This window comes from Arachis hypogaea, chromosome 16 (assembly GCF_003086295.3).
Source record: "Arachis hypogaea cultivar Tifrunner chromosome 16, arahy.Tifrunner.gnm2.J5K5, whole genome shotgun sequence".
NCBI lineage: Eukaryota > Viridiplantae > Streptophyta > Magnoliopsida > Fabales > Fabaceae > Arachis > Arachis hypogaea.
In genome coordinates, this window is record NC_092051.1 from 125,104,085 (window position 1) to 125,125,652 (window position 21,568).

Here is a 21,568-nt window from a genome sequence, read left to right on the forward strand (position 1 = left end):
CTCACCTGTGCACCTGACCCCAATTTTTGAGATGGACACCATAACAGAGCGAAACTGGGGAGGGCATGTTTTGAGTTTTATCATCAAGGGCATAACCGATTACAAGGAGAAAAAGAAAAAGGCAATTGATGGCTGCCTCTTTGCCCTGATGATAATTTACTTTCATCTTTCTAAAAATAAAGACAAGAAGAGGGCAGAAAGACCTCCAAAATCCTGGATTGCCAACTGGAGTAAGGAGCAGTTTGTCGAAAGAATGAGGGCGGAAATAGAGGAAAATATGGTAAGTGAACATAATATGTTGGATGTATTTTATTTACCTGAATGCTGCTAACTAAAATTTCTAATGTTTCAGGGGATTGTAAAGATGGCGGAAACAAGAGAGAAAATGAAAAAAATAGAGAAAAAAGAAAAAAAACAAGAAATAAAAAAAACAAAAAAAAAAAGAAGGCAAGTTCAACATCGTCTTTGGAGACAGAAACAACTGATATTGACAGTTCTACCTCTGAGTCTGAGACTCAAGAAGACTCAGAGGATTCACCAAGAAAAGAACCCAGCAATAAAGGAAAAACGTAAGTACCATACTTGGATATAATTTCTTTATCAAGTTGGGTGTATTTTTTTGACCCATTTGGGTGTATTTTGTTTATCAAGTTGGGTGTATGTTGTTTATTAAGTTGGGTGTATTTTGTTTATTATGTTGGGTGTATCTTGTGCATTCACTTAGGTGTATCTTTTGCATTCATTTGGGTGTATTTTATATCTTTAGTATGTTTTAAATAATGATTGTTTGCCTTCCAGAATGAACTCCAAAAAAAGAAAGAAGAGTCAAGAGGATTCTGATTCCGAATCTGAATCAACTGATGAGTAATGTTATGAAATTATTACTCATTTCTTTTGCCTTTATTATCAAGATTTCATGTATTAACAGAGTGTCTCTTATTAACTTATAGAAGCGAAGAATCCTCACCGATGAAGAAGCAAAAAAAAAGAAAAAAAAAAAGAAAAAGACACAAAGAACACCAAAAAAGTAAGCACTTCTTTGGATAATATTTTGTGATAAAATTAATTTTTTATTTCTGATTCATACTTATTTTTTCCACCCAGGACACAATCCAAAAAGAAAAAGGTTGTTGTTGAGCATTCATCTCCTGAACAAGATCAATCCTATCATGGGTACAGTACTTTGTAAGCTATATTACCGTCTATCATCAAGATTATTTTTGTTAACATGTTCTTTTATACATGTACTGTCAGATCTGAAATTGGAAGTGAAGATCTAGATGAATTCTTAAGAGAAAACAATGAAAAATCTGATGTAGAGGGGTATGTCTTGTTGGGGTGTATATTTCAGATTTTAGGGTGTTTTCTTTGCTAATAATTGTTTCTTGTTTCGCAGGGAGAAGGAAGCTGACCTGCGATCGACGGAAGGTCACTATGTCTCCTCTGAAACGTAAGAAGCTTTATTTGATAAAATCTTGTTATTATGATTTAACTGTATGATATTTTGTCTGAATAACATGAACTCTGTTTAGAATACCGGATGTAAACTTGGGAAGTGATGATCCTTCCTCTCAAGGACACACAGAACAAAGTAGCGTAAACAGACTGGCAGAGAGCATGTAATTTCTCTTTCAAATAACCGTTACTTTTGTTCTTTTATTACCTTCTACTTCTAATTCTGTATATATTTTTTTAGAAAAAAAGCCCTTTATTGTTTTATTCGAGAAAAAAAGGCAGCAAAAAAAAGCAAAAACTGCAAGTATGTAAGTTCTCAAAAAATAAAGCTTGTCTTTCTTTTGAATTGTTTGGGTGTATTTTAGGTTGAGTCTGGTTGAAGAGTCAGCCAGTGAGCCGGCTGATTCGAATATGATGGTTGTGAGGGAAGAGACACTGTCCGAAGGGCTTGTAATGTGAGTTTTTCAAGAATATTTCAACCTTATAACCTTTTTATTTTCAAAGGCATTGTTAACCTTTCATTTTTCTTCTTGTTTAGAGTTCCGATTCAAGTTTGTCTACCAGTGTCCCAAACAACTACTGTGTCGGAATTTGAAGAAACACCTGAGACAGAATATGAACCAACCCCTCTGCTACAAATTGAAGGAACTACAAAAACGTAAGAAATAGTATTGGGTGTATATTTGTTTACAGTTTGAGTGTATTTTGGGTTACAGTTTGGGTGTATATTGGGTTACAGTTTGGGTGTATATTTCCCCTGAATAGTTTTTTTACGTCATGATTAATTTTATGTGCCGTGCAGCACTCCTGAACCCCCCCAACAACTTGAAGAAAGCACACCCACACTTCCCCCAGCTCCATCTAAAATGTAAGTTCATCAGAGTAAAATCAATGTTTTTGGTTATCATCTGTATATTCTTATTCTTATAATATGTTATACATGATCACGCAGTAATCCAGCCCCAGAAGACGCTGCTGCGTTGATGATGATGGCACGGACAGCATCGTACGTTCCTAAAATAGATCCGATGCCATCATTCAGCCTTGGCTTCACTGATTCCAGCCAAGAAGAAACAACAACGCAGGAGGGAGCGTCAATGCAAGATGAACACAGGGCAAAAACTCCAGAAACACCAAAACTGCTAGAACAATTAGAGGATCTGGTACATAAAATTGCAAGTGGCGGGGTGACAAAAAAAGAAAAAAGTCCACAGATTCCAAAGGAGAGTGGGGCAGAGAGTTTCGAGAAGTTTGAAACTCCTGTCAGGCCGAATTTAAATACCACTGACATGAACAGAAATGCTACCATTGGGCTATACGAGTGAAGACCTACGCAGATGGGCTAACTGATGAGTTTGACAACGTCTGCAGACTCCAAGCCCAAGATAGATACACTCTGTCAAAACTCCACCTTGCATCACTTGCGCCTAAAACGCATATAGAAGCTGAGGTAATATTACAACAACATTAATGTTTTTATCACCAAAATTAACTACAATCCTGATTGATGTAAAATTGATTTCGGCATCTTTTTCTAGATTGTCTCTGCCATGTGCTTCATCGTAAACCAACAAAATATTCAAAGGTTTCAAGAGGAAGTGTATTGTCTCCCCCTGATATTGTGGTAAGGGTTGCTTCAACGAATTTTGGGTGTATTTTCTGCATTCCTTAGGATGTATTTTTTTTCTTACATTGGGTGTATTCTCTTTATTCATTTGGGTGTATTTTCTGTGTTCAATTGGGTGTCAGTTGTTTATTCGTTTGGGAATATTTTCTGGATTCATTTAGTTGTTCTCAATTTTTGCAGAACATGGCCATTGCAAATCATCCACAGGGGGTATTCTTATAGCCTAAAAATAATAAGCCATTCAGCGTGGAAGACTACCTAATGTTCATACCCTTCTTGGACCTTCAAAAATTAAAATCACATCGTTATGTAAGTTTTCATTTCTAAAACTACTTATTACCATTTTTTACTTATGTGCCAAATAAACTAAAACAGTGTTCAATCTGAACATATTTAAGATATTTGCACCTGTTTGCCATTCGCAACATTGGTGGTTATGGTTTGTTGATACAAGGAAGAGAAAATTTTATATAGTCGACCCATATCACACAAAATCTCCTTCCAATGAGAGAACTGTGCTGAATACATTTGTTGTAAGTTGGTTCTGTGTTCTGTATATATATATAGTTGGGTGTATTTCTGTTTAATATAAGGTGTAACTGTTAACTCCTTTGGGTGTATCCTTTTATTGAAATTTTGTTTTGTGTTTTAAGGGATACGTAATTTTACGAATTAAAGTATATGCTGGGGGGCACCTCTGAAATCAAAGGACAAGGACAGGGAAATTGTAGCACCATACCTTCACATCTCGGGCCAAAAAACAAGGTATAAATCTTTCACTCTGAAAATTAAACTTTCCTATATGTAATTTGTAATTTATTTTTCTGTTTTCAGCTATGACTGTGCTATCTACGTAATGAAGTGGCTTGAGATATTTGAGCCCGCAAACATTAAGAGGCGGAAGTATGAGTGGGACAATTGGACTCAGGTAAATATGTTTAAAACTAAATAACTCTGTATTACATTACTCAATTAACATGGTTGATTAAATAGAATATTCTTTTTTACTATAGGACGAGGTGGACCACTTTAGAGTAGAATATGCTTCCCGGATTCTATTTCATGACATGAATCTAGACAAAGATGAAGCCATTAGGGGAAGTAATGCAATCAGACTGTCCAAGCCATCCTCGTTGTTATTGAGTCCATATTGTCAGATAGATTCTCAGGATGTTGACACTGCTTAATGTAAATGTTATATAGTCTTGTAACAAATAGAAGACATGTTGTAAATATTTGACAATTATAATGCAGTTTATTGTGAAATTTCTTTCAATAATTAAACTCTATCTGTTGTATTCAAAATGTATGAATTACAGGTACTATAATATGAAGGAAACATCAAATCAAATATACACCCAAAACCTGCCATTTTTTACACCCAAAGAAAGTTGAATATACATCCTGAAATCTATCCCCCCTGATGCTTTGTCCTTAAAACCCTGAACCTAAACACTTAAAACCTAAACCCTTACCCCCTAACCTGTAAACCCTAAAACCCTAAACCCTAATATCTAAAACCCTTAAACTGTTGTAAAAAAAAAAACAAACAGTATTTTATAACATAAAAACAAGATTTTGAAGTATATATATGTATCTATATGTAAAATATGAATCAAAAGAAAATCCACAAAAATACACCCAAAAGAACAGTGCTTTTACACCCATATTCTATAACTATACACCCAAAGAGTTATCCCCTGCTGCTGGTACCCTGAACTGATAATTCATAACATGTCCTTGATATTGGCTGGAATTTGAATGCACCACTGATGTAGCATCAAACAGGTTTATCTGAATATAACAAACTCACATATTAGCTAAACTATTAACGAGAAAATTAAACTCAATCACCACAAATTTAAAGAACATCACTTTTACCTCACTTAAAACTTTCGTTTTCTTCTTCTTTGTGGCATTTGCAATCTGTTTGTCCAACTTTGAACCTAGCCTATTTTTTGGACGTCCTCTTGTTCGAATCCTTGGGGGCTTTGAAGCTCGTTAACGGATTCCAAGTTGGCGTCTTCGTGAGATAAAGAAGATATCCCCTTCCTTTTAGCTTTCAATGATTCCATCTTAGCCATGACGTTATCATACGCATGGTGCAGAATTACAGTCAGCTCCTCCGATTCGGATGCAAATTCGCAAATATTTTGCGAACAAAAAACCAATTGGTCAAACCTCTTGCTTCTTGGCTCCAACAGTGGGTCGTCGTGGCTGCTCTTGATGTGTGTGTGTCGCCTCTTTACCTTCTTGCTTCATCGTTCCAGTATATATGTAGGTGACACTTGGCTTACTTGTTCAAAGCTTAACACGCTTAGTGCGTGACGACACAGTATCCCTCTCGACTCGAATAATAAGCATTGGTATTTTACGTCGGCTGCAACTGAGTCGTAAGTAACCATAAACTTATTGAATATTAAGCTGGAAACTTGTTCTCCAACCTCATATACTGAATAGCCTAGAGCGGAATTCGTTAATCTAGTGATGCAATTCGCCTTTCCTTTGAATTGCACTTGGACTTCCCTAAACTTTTGATGAGTGTACACATCTTGAAACTGAGCTTCAATGGAGGATTTGGTTGCACACGGTATGACCGTATGAAAATCTGCAGCATCTGATTCTCTCTCTGCTTGCTCCCTGCTTCCGAGGCAATTATCATATTGTTTGACGAATTGAATAAGCGAGCTGTTCCGGGTAATAAACTTGTTAAAAAATGAATGCATGATCTCGCTCCTTTGTGTGCTTCTCATCCTTGCCCAGAAGTGGTGATCCAGATAGATTGGAAGCCATATATGACGGTCTTCATAGAGATATGCATAATACACCCAAACACAGACTATAAATATACCCGATAAAAATTAAATTTATACCTCTGCTGCAGATTTTAACCCAACACTATCTAAAAGCCACTTGTTGTCCACAAGACCAAAATTTAGCAGAAAATCATTCCAATTCCTATCAAATGAGTCTTTGCTATGAGAGTTCCAAACAACTTGGCTCATTTCTTGTTCAATATCTGCATGTCCCTTGTACCCGTTTAATTTGCTTGGAATCTTCTTCATGATGTGCCAAATACACCAACGGTGAATTGTTGTTGGCATACAGGCCTCTAAAGCCCTTTTCATTGATGCGCATTGATCGGTGAGAAACCCTTTCGGACCATTTCCTCCCATGCAACGAAGCCAACATTGAAATAACCATTTGAATGATTCAATTTCTTCGTTTTTCATCGAAGAGCATCCGAGAAGTGTTGACTGATCGTGGTGATTCACCCCGACAAAAGAACCACAAACCAAATTATACCTGAAACAAATTACCATAGTGCAGAATGGAAAATCATTAAGTACACCCAACAAATGCTTTGTATACACCAAAAAACAGCCAATATACACCTCTGCTGCAGATTCATAAAAATACATTAATTTAGCATCATAAACAGGGACAGTTTGTTACTTGTTTGTATTGTAGGTGGTGTCAAATGAAATAACATCTCCGAAATACTCAAAGGCAGCTCTATTTCTTGCATCGGCCCAAAAAGCCAGCTTAATCGATTAATCCTCCTCGAGTTCAAGCTCAAAAAAGAAATTCTGATTCTTCTCTTTCATTCTTAACAAATATTTCCCAAATTCTTTTGCATCTTCTTGTTCGGAAACATTCCGCACTTCCCTGGTAATGTAATTCCTCACATCCTTTTCAATAAAATTTAACTCGCGATGACCCCCGGCAGTCGCAACAAATGATTGGTAAGTTTTGCTTGGTCTAATACTGGCGTCCTCGTTATTCTCTATTGTACGACGAATGGACATGCTTAGTTCCCTGTGCTGTTTGAGCATCTCTGCTTTACTTGGACAGCAAGGGTGTGAATGATCCAGCACAACCTTTGAATGATCCAAGCACCAACATTCTTCAATGTGTGTATATAAATTCTTGCAGGACAGTTTAAACTGGCTGTCGGATTCGTCTTCTCAGTCGGAGATAATTTAGATTTTCATTTTCCCTCTCTGCTACATGTAATCAATTGATTCTTAATCTCGTTTCCCTTCCTATTTGTGCTCCGAACTCTTGTAGAAAAACCTGCAGCCTTGGCGTAGTTCCTGTAAAATTTTCCAGCATCTTCAAGGGTGGTAAAGGTCATTCCAACCTTCGGAACAAACTGGTCATCAACAACAGAGAGAGGCTGCAGAATACACCATGTCAAAAACTATAAATACACTCAATCATTGCTAATATAATACACCCGAACGGCAACAACTCAACTAAAATGACAATAAAAGCCATAAGATGTAAATACATAGGATGCAGAATACACCATGACAAAAAATAAAAATACACCCAATCATGTCTGATATAATACACCCGAACGACAACAACTCAGCTAAAATAACAGAAAAAGTCATAAACTGTAAATACACCCACACTTCCCGAAAAAATACACCCAAAAAAGTTCTGATCTACACCCGAGCGTCTGCTATAAATTCCAGATAATTAATCAAAACTAATACATTACATTCAATCCACAGATTTATGTTGACGCGTTAGTCTCACCGTCAATGTTCACGAATTATTCAGCTACACAATGCTATACAAATGACTGCAACAAAATTCAGAGTAATCGTATGTAAATCAAACCTCAGAAACTTCGTTAGATTCAAATTCATAATCCACTTTGCCCTGATTCAGCTGACAATCTGAGGTTGAATCATCCATAATCTTCAAAACGAGTTCAAACTTTGATTTCAGAAAACAACAAATCGAATAGAAAACGAAGCTGGAGTTACAAAGAGAGAAGAACGAGAAGAAGAAGAACGAGAAGAAGAACGAAGAATGAAATAAAGAGAACGAGCAAATCTAGAAATAAGGAGAACGAAGAAGGAAACAAATCTTTTAAATTTGGTAATTATATATATGCAGGATCTTTATATAGCGCGTGTATTGGACGTAGACCTTGCAGCGCATTTTTGGGGTTTATTCGTTAATGAACTTGTAAAGTATACAAGCCCTAATGGCTTGTATGCAGAGCTTTTCTAAATAAAAAAAGGATCAAAGAAATAGAAGAGTAGGAGAGAAGTCTTTTATTTTGGAAGAAAATATTTGATTTTAATTGCAATAAGAATGAGAAAGATAGAGAAAAATAGAGAATGAAAGAGATGTAGATAAGAAGATGGAGGAATAAAATTTATTAATTTTAAAGAGAAATATTTCATCTTAATATTAATGAGAGAGTGTTATGTAATACATTTTGATTATTAAATTAATAATATAATATAATTATATCTCAATTTTAATTTTAATTACAATTAAAATGTTATGTTGTATATTTTAATTATTAAATTTATAATTAATCATTGATAATGATATATAAGAGAGATACATTGGGTGAAAGAATGAAAGAGATAAAGAAATGATCAAAGGAATAGAAGAAGAGAAGAGAATTCTTTAATTTTGAAGGAAAATATTTGATTTCAATTGTAATGAGGAAGTGATATGTGACATATTTTTGTTGTAAAATTAGTAATATATAATAGATATAATAGATGATACGTACCAGTAAATATTCTATTTTTTGTAAGCAATAATTTATACTCATATTATCGGTATCTGTACACAAAATATATAATTTGTACCTATATTTACCAAATTCGCACACATAAATCAATATAATTTATACTCATATTTTTCAGAATTTGTATACATGAATTAATAAAATTTATTTATTGAAGACAATTTAATATTTGTGCTGGCCAAATAATAGTCAAAATTACTAAAAAACTGCTATCCTATAATTTTTTTGGAAATGAATTATTATAATTATCAGACGGACTAAAGAATAATGAATCTTAACACACTTGTAACGAGATAATAGTCAAAATGGTCTTTAAATCTTAATAGTCAATATCTTAATTAAAATGATATATTAATTTTTAATTAATTAAAATAGCTATTCAATTTTAAATTATAAATAAAAATAACTTTATTGTCACTCAGTATTTTTTTTTTGAATAAGGGAGTTTAAAAACCCAAACAAATATTAAATTCGTGCTAAATAGTTTGTCGGTGTATTATCTAAGCCTGTATAAGATGTTGAAGACCATGATAGAAAAGTTGATTTTGTGCAGAAAAAATTCTTGTAGAGTAAGAAGGAAGACAGGAATGGTATGTCGTTGGTTAAGTGGGATATGGTTCAGGTTCCAAAAAAGTTAGATGGGTTGGGAGTGGATGATACTGTGATTAGGAACACAACACTTCTATTCAAGTAGTGGTGGTGTTTTTCAAAAGAATAGTGTCCATTATAGAAGAAGGTCGTATGCTCTTAATAATAACTTGAATCCTAATGTGATGTTATCAAATCAGACTTTACCTATTAGTAGAGGTCCATGGAAGGATATTTGTCAGTTACAGTTCAATTATCAAAATGTGTGACATAAGATGATTTCTGGATTGTCTATGGAAGTAGGTGATGAAAGAAAGACATGCTTTTGGGAAGATGTTTGGCTATAAAGTGGTTCAGTAAAAGATAATTTTCTGAGGCTCTTCTCTATGTTTCAAACCAAAGAGGATCTGTCATGGGAGATTGTGGATTTATGGATGGGTTAGAGTGAATTTGGAACTTCCAGTGGAAGCGAGACTTATACCAATTGGAGTTGGAATTAGTGGATCAATTGCATGATACTTTAAGGTCGGTAAAGCTAGCAAATGATAGAGGTAATAGAGTTGTGTGGAAGTTTAACAGGGAAGAAGTTTTTTCTACTAACTCTTTTGTGCAGGTACTGTAGTCAGAGACGCTTCAAGAAGATGTAACGAGTTATAGCTTCACCAAGAACTATATGAAAAGGCTTTATTCTACCAAGAGTAGAGTTATTCATTTAGTTTGTTTTAATTTGATAGACAGAGTAAATACTAAAGAAAGATTGTATAGGGTGAAAATCATTCATCAGGGTGATAACATATGTGTACTGGGTAAAAAAAAATGTTGAATATAGTCATTACTTATTTCTTGGTTGTGATTTTACTTGGTAGGTGTGGTGTACATGGCTATCTAATTTTGGGAGGTTGTGGTCAGTTCCGGATCTTTATTAGGAAAGAGGAGTTTAAGAAGTGGCTTATATGTTTCTTTTTCATTATTTAGAATATCTGGCTAGAAAGGAACGGATCTTTCATAATAAGAAAGCAGATGTATAAAAAGTTTTTCATAAATCAGTTGTTAGTTATAAAGCATGGAATAGTGTGGATCTCTTTTGTTGTTGTTGGCAATGCCAGTAATGACATTGGGAATAGCTTTTATTTTATGTTACATTGGGTATTTTTTTTGTGGCTTTGATTTTCTTTTCGTTCCACTTTATTATGTTGAGTTCGTTTATTCAAAAAAAAAAAAAAGACTAACAAGAGCCACTTGACCTTAGAAACTAGAACAATCTAATAACAACTCATTCCTAATATCAAAGAGAGGGGCATAATAAATATGAGACCTATAGAAAGGTGTTATCCCTTCTTTGCCAAGTTATTAGTGACACAATTTGTTTTTCTTAAGGTGTGGACTCATTCAACTCTTTGGATATGTTCTGTCAGTAGGTCTATGTCTTTCAGTAGAGATTTGCAAGGATGAGTATATCTACATTCTTCTTTGATGAACTTAATGGCCATGCTTGAGTCCGATTCATCAATGACATGCGAAAACTCGTTGGCGGCAACAATTTGGAGGAATTTTATAATACCCAGAGTCTAACTTGCATGATTGAACAACTTCTAAGTTACAAGAGAACGCAAGAACAAACTTTCACATGTGGTTTCGGAAGACTCCACCACACTCGCGATATTTTTTTCACTGAAAAAAGAACTGTCTACATTGAGTTTTATACAATTCTTCACCAATGAATTCTATTTAATCAAGCTCACGTTCATTAGGGGCTTCATCTTGAGGAGGATGGTCTTGTTCATCACACTAATAATCTCATTTGATATGGCTCTAATAATCTCAGAGGCCGCAAGTGGAAGAGTGAGTTTACCTTCAAAATGAGTTTATTGCACAGGAACCAAAAAGATGAAATAGTCACACCAAAGATGCACAACCAATTAGTTCTATTGGATAGGTTGGCAATGAGTCATTCTCTTGTATTTAGGGAGAAAAATTGTCAATGATGCTTTGGGAATGGAAGAAATTCAAAACTAAGTTAGTACTGGGACATTCTCAAAACATATGATCGATGATTTTCTCAGCTGTTTGACATCTAGGACATTTTACAGTGATAGAAAAATGTCTTTTTCTTCGTTTATTATTTTTTAGTAGAGAATTATGAGCTACTAACCAAATAAAAGAACAAATTCTTTATGTACCTATCCAATTTTACACTAGTGTGAAGACGTTATATGTAGGTGTTGATTCCTTTGCAATAGACTAGTAGGTAGACTTTAGAGAAAAGAAAAAACTATCAGAGAAACGACCCCTGCCAATGCAATCTTCACCTTTCCATGGAGATAGGGTTTGTCATAACTGATATTATTTGAATAAAGTTCTCTGGCAGTCACTCATTTAGTTTCCTCGTATCCTATGTTCCTGAAACCAAGAAAAAAATCAGTTAGATTTAAGCATGTTTCCCAAAAGGATATTACCTGATTTGCATGATTTCTAATTTTTCAATGCTTAGCATCTAAATATGCTTCCAAAACCTTATGTGAAATTAGTTGCCAATGCGCCGTATCAAGTTGCTTTCAACATCATCCTAAGCTGAGTAAATACCCTTCCATAAATTAGAGTCATTTTTCTTTCTCAAGACTCTTGGAAGAATGTCATCACCGCGTTTATTCTTTGATATAAGAATTCTAGCCCATAAGGAATCCTTCTTTTCTACCAGACTCCATCCCCTTTCCAACATAAAGGCATGGTTAAGATTTTTTGTATGTCGAATGCCTAAACCTCTTAATTCCTTCGGTTTGAAAATTTTCTTCTAACTCACTAAATGAACTTTCTTTGATTGTTAGAAATCTCTCCAGAGGAAAGACAAGCATTTATGATCAATCAAGTTACTAGTTGTATTTAGTAAAATAGCAGTTTGAAAAACTAAGAAAAGAAGAGAGAACAGATTTTACCAGGATTGTTCTTCCTGCAAGGGAGAGAGAATATGCTTTCCAATTATTAAGTCTGGAATTCAACTTTTTAATGATGTTGCTATAGGCAGGTATTCTTTGATACTTATGATTGGAGGAGAGGAACTCCCAAATACTTTCCAAGATCATCAATTCTTAAAAAATTGAGAGTGTTGCTAATTTCACTTTTAATACTATTGTCCACATTCCTTAAAATGAAAATGTGGATTTTTTTCATTGCTCACTTTCTTACTAGAACTAGAATAAAAGGCTTCTAAGGTTTTATTAATAATATTGGCCTATTCTATACTATTCTCTGCAAAGAGGATGAGATTATCTGTAAAACACAAGTGGGAGAGCTTGAGGTTGTTCCTTTTAGGACAAATGAGCTTTCAAAATATGAGTTTCATTGTTGAACTGATGAGTTGAGAAAGTCTCTCCATACAAAGGATGAAGATATAAGGAGAAATTGGGTCCTCTTGTTGATTACCCTTTGAGGGAGAGAATTCGTCCAAGGCTTCTTCATTCCAAAGAATTCTCATCTTGGTAGTGGATATACAACAACAAACTAGATCAATGATGTTTTAGAGAAGACTGATATCAGAAAAAATGTCTCATATGAAAGACCATTTTAGCCAGCCGTAAACTTTCTCTAAGTCAATTTTTATCGCTATCCATCCTTTGGCACCTTTTTTATTTTTCATAGAATGGATCACTTCTTGGGTAATAGCAATGTTGTCGAAGATTTGCCTTCCGAAAATGAAACTGCACTAAGTAGGATCCACAAGTTTATCCCTCACTTTTCTTAGCCTATTAGCAAGAATCTTAGTAACTACTTTATATGATATATTACATAAGCTAATGGATTGCATCTGCTTCAAGTTAGTAACAATCTCAACTTTATGAATAAGAGTGATCAAAGTCTCATTAATTTCTTCAACATTATCCAGGTTAGAGAAGATATTCTAAACCAATATACATAAATCAGGGCTCACTATATCCTGTTATCTCTGATAAAAAAATAACTTGGATATTGTCTTTATCCGGCGCTTTCAAACTACCCATATGAAAAATGGAGTCCTTTATCTCCTAAGTAGTAATCGTGTAGCCAAACAAGGTGAGATTACTAGCACTTAAAGAGGAAAAAACTTTGTTGAGAATGAAAGGAGAATTAGGAAGGTCTCATCTTGGTGTAGCTTGGAGTAAAAGGTGGTAGCCATGCGTTCTATGCTAGAACAGTCTAACACCTAGTTACTATTATCATCCATGAAAATTCAATTTTATTCTTATACCTTTTCAATATAGTAATACCAAGAAGTATTTAGTATTCCTATCACTAAATTCTATCAAATTACATTTGGATTTTTGAAACCAAAATAATTTCTTGGGAGATGAATTCTTTGTACTATTTCCAAAGTTTGGTTTGAAGGTCTTCGAGAAAGAGATTGCTGTTCAGATTAAGACTTGTAACAATGCTACCAAATCTTCTAAGAATCTTATTTTTCCTAGAAAAAGATATTATCAAAGATAGAATAAATTTCAGGTATTCAAAGCATTTTGAAAATTAGATATGCAGTTAGACCAAGAGTTTCGCTAATTCTAATTATCTCTAACAACATTACCAAAATTCGGGTGAGTTAACCAAGTTGTTGTAAAACGGAAAGGTCACATTCTTCTATTAGGCAAGGTAGAGGAAGAGAGCCCTGCAGAAGGAGACGACTGTGATCAAACTTCATCATAGAGAGGTTCTTAATCATAGCTTCAGAATACACAATTTACCAGTCTAGATTGCAAAGGTCATGATCAAATCTCTCGACTAGATTACCCTTCTTCCATGTGAATGGCCATCCAATGTAATCCAAATCCAACAATCCACAATCAGACACACAAGATTAAAAATCAGCACAAATACCACTGTTATGGTTGGTATTACCTCCTTTCCTCTCATGATCATATAAGATAGAGTTGAAATTTTCTATAATGCACCGGGGGATACCAACACTTTAACTTATAGATCTCAAATCATTCCAAAGATCCTCCTAAACGCTCTTGTGGACTGCCATACACTGCAGCGAAGAGCTATAGAGCAGAGTTATTCTCCACAATCCTTATATGCACAAATTGAACATGGTAACCATGTCTGAATATCTTTTTGGTAATGTTATATGATGTAATCATTTTTTGGACTTTCTCTTTTCTTTACCCAACTTGTATGGTCTCTTCATGAGTGAAATTCTCATGCACTTCCATACCACATGGCTCCTCATTTGTTTCATCTTCAAGAACATTGAAGCGAGATCCCTCATCAATGCTAAGATCTCTCTCTTTATTGGACCCTTCCTTATTTAATCGTATTTCTCTCACCGAATTTTTATCTTTATTCCCTGAGATATACTTTTTAGATTTCTTCTTTATAAGTTGTTTAACCATCATCCAGAGCCCAAAATTTGGGTGATCTTGGTTATCAACTTGAAGCATAATCAAATTAGAATCTCCTTGATTGGTGCTATCATCATCATCAGTGACACGTGTGTGATTAGCTTCTTTCCTTTCCAATTCGATGGTGCTGAAAATCACCTATTGTTCAATGTTCTAACTTATACCATCATTGCATTGCTCGACTCTATAGCCATATTTTCAGCGATTAAAGCACATCAGATGCAAACCATCATACTCAATATTTAGAGAGCTCCCTAGAACTTTAATTCTTGGCACCAGTTTGTTAAACAAGTCAATTTCTACACAAATTCTTGCGAATTTTTTTCGAGAATGTATAGAGGTGGCGCGGTCAATTTTCAGCATAGAGCCAATTGTTGATCCAACCTTCCATAAGAAATGATGACTTTATAATTCAATGGAGAGATTAGGAACATGGATCCAAGCAGCAATCTTTTTTATGACACTTTCAAATGACAAAAAGAAAGGCATCAAACTCTGAATGACCAAATAATGACCCGCTATCATCCAAGAACCACCTAAAAAATGAACCAGAAAATAGTCACAATTCTTTTTGACCCAATCACAATTGAGTCGTTGTTCCATAAATCCCAAATTCACTCTCTTTTCCAGGACTTTGAAGATCAACATTGCATGCCAAGATTTGCACCATTCATCAAATTCGTCCTTCCACACTGGAATAATCTGGCATGGATCAAAGGACTCGTCAGACTTGGATAGCTCCACATTTTCTTTGTACCACCTATCTTCAAAATTAGGCTCATCAGCATTGATGGTCTCCTCCAGTATAATATTTTCCTCCATCATAGGCCCTGGTGAAAAAAGCAACGAGTCTTTATATGACTTGTTAGGCATCTTGGGAGAATTTGACTTTTCCTCTCCCAAAGTCTTCATGTCTTTGCTAAGCTAATTAAGATCAATCTCCTCTCTTGTTTTGACTTTTTTTAGCGCTTCTTTGCACCGAATTTAATTTTTGCTGAGAAACCCTAAGAAAACGTTTGTGAGTCATAATTCTTCCGTTCGTTTGTTATAGCTTATGGTAATCCGATCAATACTCAATCAACAAGTTAATACCATTAACAAAAATTCTACCTAAATTGTAAATCTCTATGCTAGCATAATATTAATCATGTTGATATAGTCTAAAAAAAATACAATTAATTTAGTCCCATAAATTTGGAATTAAATTAATTAAACACCAATTTTAAACTCGTATACTTTTTCATTTTTTTTCTACTTTCTCTATCAGCTCTGCAACAAACCCAACTAATACCTCTTTTTTTATCAAAGACTCTCCTACTAGCCAACGCCTTTTTAACGGTTACTTCTATTTCCTTGTTAATTAAACTAACCCACCATTCTAGATGAAACATTAAAATTATCCTAGCTAATTGCAAACACTATTAGTTTAACAATTTTTATATCAGTTTCTAAACTCCTTACCTGGCAAGTAAATTCTATCTGTCATTCTTGTTGCTAGTTGCTATTTCTTCCTAACTAAATCATTATTTTATAAATATTTATACAAAATGTGATAATACTATGGGAGATTATTATACTAATTTAATCAGTATAATATTTTAATTATTTCATAAATTATATATTATATAAATATAGTTGGTCATTTTATACTGTATAATTAAATATTATTTTTAAATTTGAAAAAATTTAAGTTTTAACTCCTATGTCATCTTGGAGGACTATACTTCATAGTTCATAACAACTTTTTCAACATCATATAAAAAATTTTCACTACTAGAAAACAAGTTATTACAGACGGATATTTCCGACGGATTTTATCCCACGGAAATACAGACGGAATTTCAGAGGAATTTTTTTGTCGAAAAATAAAAAAATGAATTAGCATAAATTACAGACAGAAAATAGAATCCATCGATAATTCTGTCGGTAAAATTATTTTTTTGGTAAAAAATAGTTACAGACAAAAAATCCGTCTGTAATTAAATAAGCAAAATGCTGCATTTTATTAAATTATTATAGACAGAAAATCCGTCTGTAATTTAAAATTTTCCGTCAAAAATATATTAGAATAAGAAGATGGGTCACTTTACTCCCGAATACTTCAGTTCACTTTTTTTCACGTTTCCTTGAATTACTCCCATGCCTTCTCTCTCTCTCTCTCTCTCTCTCTCTCTCTCTCTCTCTCTCTCTCTCTCTCTCTCTCTCTCTCTCTCTCTCTCTCCATTGAAGATGTGACGTCCTCCGCTGTCGCCGCCGCGGCTCGCGTCGCACGATCTCCTTCCACTGCTGCTCTCAATGCGTTTGCTCCTTTCGTCGTCACACGAGCTTTCTCGGCTGTGCTCTTGTCTTACGAGCTCCCTCCGCCGCCGCTCTCGCGCTGCTTCTTCTCTCCTCGCCGGAGGTTTGTCATCGTCTCTTCTCGTCGCTGTTAGTTCAGGCAGGCCTCCGCCTCCTTCTCGTCCCTAGGCCTAACCCTTTCATTGTGATTCTGTTTCGATTTCATTATCCCTAGCCTTAACCATGTTCCTTCCCTGTTTTTCAATATAGATAAACATTCATACTTTGTAATTTTGTAAAACATTAGGCATTAAGAGGAAAAAAGAAAGCAAAAAGAAAATGATGGAAGCCAATTGAAAAATATTCTGATATTTGTGTACCCTTTTCTGAATCCTCTACAAGTTCATCTTTCTAGTAATTCTCATTAAGTGTACATTTTTGGTGCCAAATGTTATGGTTATTGCTGAGTTACTTAGGGAATCAGAACTTATGATTACATCATAGCTCTGACAGAGCAAGAGCAAGAGCAGCAAGGAGTTGGTGGTCAACAAAGTCCTCAAATGTCAACTGTTAGCTCACTTACTGGATTCAGCAGTGCGAGCTCCTTCACTACGTTCCAGCATGGTTCGTGGTGCACACCACCACGCCTGTTCGATGAAGATCAGGTAACATTTTTTTTTAAAAATTCAACTTGCTTTTGGTATTAATGTGCATTCTTTGTCAAACATGACATCCCTGGTGCTTTTGTGTGTTCCATTTTCTTACATGGCACCATATGTTGCTTTCATTGGCTGCAGTTTGATGTAATCCCACCAGAAAGTGGTTCCATAAGCTTACTTGGAAAGAAGAGTATTAGAGAAGAACCATCTAAGAGAAAGAATCCTGGAGCAGTCAAAATTAGTCCTTGGACATTGGCGCGATTAAATGCATAAGAGGTTTCCAAGGCTGCTGCTGAAGCAAGAAAAAGGTACAAAATTCTGAAGCCTGTGGTGAGACACAATGATGCTTTCAGACTAGAGCCAGAGAGCAGTTTTGGTAGCCGGGGTCGACAAGTCCCCAGAATCAACAACAAACGGCGTGTTGCCAGCAAGCAGGGTTTCCTTCCTGCTGACATAGCTATGGCTTCCATGACAAATGTTTCTGCAAATAATATTGGTAAAGGTTTCAGTGGAGTGTCTAGCTTAGCCCCTCTTCAACTTGAACCACGCAGCGCATTTCATATGAGTCGAGCAATGTCAAGCTCAGCTGCGAATGTTGTGACTTCTTCTGATTTGTTATTGGAGGGACGAGACTTGCCTTAGAACAGAAACGTATGCAAGCAAATCCTTGCCAGGTAAATCCTTCTATTATTGCGGCTGAATATAAGCAATATTATGATCTATTAGGAAACATTACTAAATAACCTTTTCATATAGATGTATATAAGCAAACATTACTGTTGGAATATTATGATCTATTAGGTAAATCCTCCAAAGGACATGTATATAAGCAAACAAAAAGATCAGTAGTTTTTCAACATTACTAAATAACCTTTTCATATAGATGCTGAATATTATGATCTATTAGGAAATAATCACTAATGTTTTATACATGCTATACATATCCTTGTTGCTACACCTGGAAGACTTACAGATCATGTGGAGAATACTGCTGGCTTTGCAACTCGGCTGATGGGTGTGAAAGTGTTGGTGCTCGATGAAGCTGATCATTTACTGGACATGGGATTTCAGAAAGATGTTTTGAATACAGAGTTTATATTTTGAATTATAGTTCATGTATCAATGCACTTTGTTGATGTATGGTTATTACTTATTATTATAGTTGATGTATCAATACACTTTGTTTATGTTTTGAATTATATTGACTTGCTTGTTTATAGTACTTTTCTTTTAGTTTGATAATACGATGAATTTGTTTATGTTTTGAAATATTATAAATATTTGAATACAAATTAGATAAAAATTTGTATTAAATTTATATTTATTTTGTATGAAAATAAGTTTATTTTGTAATTAGAAAAATAAAAAAAATTCTATTTTACCTTACTGACGGATTTACAGACGGATTTTCTGTCTGTAATCAGAATGTAAGATGATTTTTCAAAGTTCAAATTACAGACGGAAAATATGTCAGAAAATCTCTCTGTAATTACAGACAGAAAATCCGTCTGTAATTACAGACGGAAAATCCGTCGGAAAATTCGTCTGTAATTACAGACAGAAAATTCGTCGAAAAATCCGTCTGTACCGTTTGTAATTACAGACGGAAAATCCGTCGAAAAGTTCGTCGCCTTCGAAAAATGGATGCAAAATTTACAGAGAAAAAATCTGGCGGTAACTGGTAAAAATGCGTCGGTAATTTTTCGACGGAAAAAAATCCGTCGGTAAATAATTTTCGATGGGGCTTTTACAGAGGGACAAAATCCGTCGGTAATTTCGTCGGTAACCAAAAATCCGTTTGTAATAAAGACTAAATCTGTCTGTAAATCTGTCTGTATTAATCTATTTTCTAGTTGTGTTCAATAATGATACTTTAGATGTTAATAAGTTAAATGATGATTTTTAACAAATTTATAGAAATTTTTTTTGTTCCATTTTGAATTTATAACTTTCTAAAAATATAAATTTTCTAAAATTTGAATTAAAATACAAAATTTAAATTTCTATTATTATTCGTTTTATTTTTTTGATATTTTATTTGAACCCAAATGGAGTTTTTTTTTTTAATATTTATGTTTCAAAGTTAATATAGAATAAATGTCAATAAGTTGTGAAAGTAATAAATCGAATCAACCTTATTTGATTTACTACGTATATGTTGTATAGTAGTAATCGAATCATATTAATTTGATTTACATATTACACACTTCTCCAATAGTAAATCAAATCAATTTGATTTGATTTACATGTAAATAGCGTGATTCGAATTGAATACATAAAGTGTTTAAGACAGGTATATAACAAAAATTAGTTTATAACATCTGTGTAATTTTAAACTCCAAACTATTTATTCATGTGAATTTTCTAAATTTTTTTGTGCTTTTTATTTTTTCTATGTAAATACTCTATGTTCAACTTCACAAAATTTTGTGTTCATCAGTTTCATAAATATATGTATTTTTTGAATTTTTTAAATTTACAAAAAAAAAATTGAAATAAATAATAAAAAAATATATAAAAACAACAAAGAAGAAGAAAACGCAACTTTAAGAAAGAATTTGTGTTTTGTGTTGCAAACGTTTTTATTCTTTTTATTTTGTCTATGTAAATATTCTATGTTCAACTTTATAAATTCATGTATTTTTTAATTTTTAAAATTTTAGAGACAATTTTTTTTTAACAAAGTTTTAGAAAAAATATATAGAAATTTCTTTAAGAAAAGTATAGAAATTTGTGGATAAAAATACATAAATTCTGCATTTTTTCTCCACTTTGATGATGAATACAAAAATCTTTATTTTTACGACACAAAAACAAAACAAAAAAAGATTAGATTTTTGTGTTTATTAAAATATAATTCTATATTTAGTTTTGGTAGGATATATATCATGTTGAATAATTTTTTGTGAAATTTTTGTATTTGTTTAGCAAATATTTTCGTGTTTTAAGAATTTCTATATTTTTTTTTCTTCATATAATTATTTTGTGTTCAACTTCATAAATTTATATGTTTTATTGTTACTAAAATTTCTGTTTTTTTTTAATTGATAATTTGTTTGTAACAAATATTTAAAAAAATATTAAAATTCACAGAAATTTATGTGTTTCTTATTATTAAATTTTATGTGTTTTTTTTTTATTTTAGGACAATTTTGTTGAAACAAATGTTCGAAAAAAAATACAGAATTTTTTTAACGAAAACATATAAATGCATAAAAGAAAACACAAAATTCTAGTTCATTTTTTTTCTATTATCCTTCCCTTCTTCTAGTTCTATTTCTCTTTTTTTTTTTTTTTTTCTAAATAATAAGAATAAGAAGAGAGAGAAAAAAGCGAAATAGAAGAAAAGAAGAAAAAAAAACAAGATGATAATAATAATAATAATAATAATAATAATAATAATAATAATAATAATAATAATAATAATAATAATAATAAAGAAGAAATACATACGCATATTTTGCATGGACAATTTTTGTTAGACTAATAAGCCCTTAAATTAACTTCGGTCTTTAGTCTTTACTATTAAAGATACTAAATGTACGTTAACCTTGTAATATTAAATGTTTTTTAATAACTGATAAAAAATATATAAATTAAATATTGACTTTCTAAGTTTTTAACTCATTTAATTAATTTGAAAAACAAAAAATTTTCTCTCTCAAATCTTAACCAATGTATTTTTATCTTAGGACACTCTAGTGAATACTACGGTATAGATTAAAAAAATTATTCTATGTGTAGAAATACACATGTCAAGCTCTCAACATGATTTGATGCAAGATAGATAATAATCGTACTCTCAATAGGTTAAAAACATGTAGTTGCAACAAGACAAGTACTGCAGCGTGTATGTGCACGCAGAGGTCTGTAATGTTCTTAAAGCATTAACAATAGTGAATTATTGGCTAATTTAGCAAGCTATAATTGTTGTAAAATAAATAAATAAAAAAAATAAATATAAAATAAAAAAATATAAATAAAAAATTCTAATATTAATATTTATTAAATATTATTATTTTGATAT